Here is a 4,444-nt window from a genome sequence, read left to right as displayed (position 1 = left end):
GACAGTTTGGTTCAAATGGCTCTGAGCACTATGGGACTTAACTTCTGTGGTCATCAGTCCCCTAGAACTTAGAACTACTTAGACCTAACTAATCTAAGGACATTACACACATCCATGCCCGAGGCAGGATTCGAACCTGCGACCGTAGCGGTCACGCGGTTCCAGACTGAAGCGCCTAGAACCGCACGGCCACACCGGCCGGCTGTGATGACAGTTTGGAAGGACATACTCCAGAGGTTTAATAGTGTAAATCTGGAATTGCAAAGCGTAAACATTGACACTTAAATAGTGCATGAATTATATGAATCACTTGTAGGATTTATTGCATCTATTTGTGGTATCTCCGACTATTATGAAAATAAATCCATGTAGATTGTGACTGATATAGACTATGAATGCGCCTACAAAAGATCACGAAAATGCAAACTTCATGATGACGAAGAAGCGGACTCTGAAGTTGTTTTTCTCACTGGAAGGGAAAAATGTAGAGTCGAAACATTTCTCCCAGTATTCGACAACTTGTACGCCGAATTAGTGAGGAGGAAGGAAAGCTATAGAGCACTTTTGGACTCCTTCATAATTTTCAGTAACCTTAAGAACAGATCACCTGACGATTTTGCTGAACGTGCAGCAAAACTCCAAGCGTGTGACACAGATTTAGAGCCTTCCTTCCCTAGTGAATGTGTACATTTCGCGGAACTTTTGAAATCTTCTAAGATTACTGATATACCAGTCGAAATGAGAAAATTTTTACAAAGTGAGAGGTTACAGTCCGTATTTCCGAATGTTGACATTGCTGTTAGAATATTTCTATGTATGATACTTACAAATTGTTGAGCAGAACGCTCGTTTTCGACTCTTGAAGGACTGAAATCGTACCTCCGTTCTACGTTGTCAGAGGAGAGATTGAACGCCTTGTCCGTTCTTCACATCGACGTCCACCTCCTAACTGATAACCGTCTGAACTATGAAGATATCATCAACGAGTTTTCTGCCATCAAAGCCAGACGCAAACTTTAGTTTAAAAAATTTAACATTATAACGTGATTTTTATTATAACTTAGACCACATTCATTGGATTTACAAACTACGTATCACCTGTTTATTTTACAATTGCCGATGGCAGAAAGTGGAATTAAACCTCGTTTACGTGCAGACGTGACCAAAGGCGCCCGACTATATTAACAATACCCGAATGATCCAGGCCGCTCGGTTCTGTACAGACAAGTCATACTGATACTGTAGTGTATTACAACTGATGCATATTCTTGGCGTCTGCTGAAATGTATAGTTATCGCGGAAATATACGTTATCGGCGAGTACGCTCAGATGAAAAAGTGTTAATAAATAACGTAGTTCAGTTTTGGCGATAAATATATAAAAGCTTTCTTAATACCGTTAGAAAGAGCTATGGTGAGAGCAGTAGCTGCAATACAAACCTGTTCAGCCCTTACATGGATTAAAGGTATTGTGTACACTTATTATGCAGCATCTAGCTACATACCCCCCTAATGCTTTACACGTTAACAATTAAATTATAAAACAAATTTGATTTTTCCACACTAGTCTGTAAAATTGTGTAATCCAGTTCTGTGTATTTTGGTCTGTATTTAGTTATTAGTTCGTGCAGCAAAATCTGTATTTCATTTTCATTTATTACGCTTTCCTATAGATTCACGTATTAATACTGAACGTGTTTTTTTATCTACTACACATTCAAATTATTAGATCGTAAAACGACAGTTTGATCTTAATTTTGAACGCATCTCTGTAAACGGACGTATTAATTTCTAATGTATGACATGATCACTTCAGTTTTTAGATCGTAACAAAACTTTTTTATTTTCATTTTCAAAGGGCTTCGTGTGAAAGAACATATTAAAAGTGAGTGTATAACAAAAATCCGTTGTCTCCTAAATGTTTTGCTGAATTTTTAGACCATAAGAGAAAAGTTATTTTCCTTGTGTTCGTTTATGTTGTCTTTCTATAGAAGAATGTGTTAACACAACGCAGTTTTAAATAAAGTTTGTTTTATCCGCTGCCGTACACCAACTACAGTTCAGGAAACATATTACATTTTGATTGAGAGCGACTAGGCCGCTGACGCGTCCTTCAGAACGACAAATAGCAGACTACGGAAACAGCTCACAGCGCTCCCACAAAAAACGGCAATTGTGAAGTGATCGGGTAATAGTTATTATTTAAAACATTTTTTTGAGGGGGGGGCGCATATAATATGGTGTGCCAAGGGGCGCAACATTTTTAAATCCGCCACTGGGTAGTATTCAATTTATTGGTAGAATACTGGAGAAATGCAACCAATCTAGAAAGGAGATTGCTTACAGATCACTTGTGTACTCCAGGCTAGAACATTGCTCAAGTTTGCGGGAGCTGTACGAAATAGGACTAGCAAAGGATATTAAACGTATACGGAGAAGGACAGCACGAATGGTCACAGGCTTCTTTGACCTACGGGAGTGTGTCACAGAGATGTTGAAAGAAGTGAATTAGCAGACACGTGAAGATAGACGTCAAGCACACCGAGAAAGCTTACTTACAAAGTTTCAACAACCGGTTTTACATGCTGACTCTAGGAATATGCAACAATCCCTTACATATCGCTCCCATAGGGATCGTGAGAACAAGATTAAATTAGTTACAGCACACAAAAGCATTTAAACAATCATTCTCCCGCTCTCTATACAAGAATGGAACTGTAGAATGACCTTACTGGTAATACAGTGGGACGTACCCTCTGCCATTTGCTTTGCAGTGGCTCGCAGAGTACAGGTGCAGATGTAGGTATTTAATGAAAATGTATCTTGGACAGCATGAAGTATTTGTTACAACTTATGATACAAGGACGAATACCTGTTTCATGTACGGGTAGTTCAGAGAAAAGTTGTTAAGATTATATTTCGTTTCACCAAGTTATATAAAATAAAATAGAGCTTTTTTTAGTTTCTTTTGCTTACATTAATTTTTGATCGACATAGCTTTGACAGTACAGACAGAGGATTTTGAAAAAGCAGAACTGGTGCTGGCAAGAGTTCTGAGAATGTTTTATGATTACTGTAACAAAATACACCTGTAGCCAAAATCACACAAAACTGAGGTCTGCACTTTCCTCCTACGAAACAGACAGGCAGGAAGAAAACTAAAAGTCATTTACGAAGGCATCGAGCTGGATCTTTGTTTCACACACAGTTACTTGGAATTGCCTAACATAGGTCAGTCACTTTAAAAAAAAGCGGCATTTGTTAGTTAATTAGTTAATTAGATGTTCCCTAGCAAATTTGAACGATTCCTTTGTCGAAATGATGTGTAACGAGTCAGTTTACAGCATATACACACATGTTCAGTTTAACATAATGAATATGTTTTTGTCCTACTCATGCAACTACACTTGTGTTCCATTCTCACGGGCTATTAGTGTTTGAATACAAATACGTCCATGAAATAGAAGGACTTACGCAAAGAAAATGGTTTTAGGTTACATTTAAGACGTGATTTTCTTCGAGACAGATGTTTTATGTTATGGGGCGAATGATCAATGATGTTTGTTGCTGCCTATTGAACTGCTTTCTGAGCCATTGTCAGCTTTAATAATGGGGTGTAAAGGCCATTTTTTTCCTCCAGTGTTGCAGATGCTGATATAAATATTCTTCTCAAATTGTGACAGACTTCATATGACGAATGTGATTAGCAAATACACGGGGCGAATCAAAAAATGTTACACTTACAAGTTGTGGCCATTTAATAAACAACATGCACATAAGCAACACGGCTATGACAACATACAATATAAGTTCACTTTTTCACATAGTCCCTTAACAGACTGTAAACATTTATTGGTACGAGTAACCAACATTTCGATTCAAGGTGCAAATAAATCACCTCCAGCGCCATGTAACCACGTATGCTTTCACGTCCTAATCGTTTCGGAATCATCGGCCAGCGAGATCCTCTTTCATCTTGCCGGACGTGTGATAATCGCCCGGCGCTTTGTTTGGACTGCACGGTGGATGTTGCCATACCTCCAACTTGAATCGCTGCAGCATTTCTGAAGTTTAGCTGGCCGAGTGCGGTGTTGCGTTATCGTGCAACAAAATCACACCGGCGCTCAATTTCCACGCCGCTTTTCTTTAATTTCCTTACGCAACTGGTGTAACGTTTGACAATACGAAGCGGAGTTGATCGTCGTGTCTTTCGGCATAAATTCCACGTGAACCACACCCTCCATGTCAAAGAACGCTGTCGCATCACCTTTCCTGGCGAAGGTTTGACGTAGACCTTCTTTCGTTGTGTTGACGTGGTGTGCACCCACTCCATGGATCTTCTCTTTCTTTCGGGGGGTGTAGCGGTAGACCCATGTTTTATCTCCGGTGATGATTCGACGCAAAAACTTGTTTCCCTCCACAGAATACCGTTCCAAACTTGATAA

The sequence above is a fragment of the Schistocerca cancellata genome, chromosome 9 (genome assembly GCF_023864275.1).
Source record: "Schistocerca cancellata isolate TAMUIC-IGC-003103 chromosome 9, iqSchCanc2.1, whole genome shotgun sequence".
NCBI classification, from domain to species: domain Eukaryota; kingdom Metazoa; phylum Arthropoda; class Insecta; order Orthoptera; family Acrididae; genus Schistocerca; species Schistocerca cancellata.
This window is presented reverse-complemented; position numbering follows the sequence as displayed.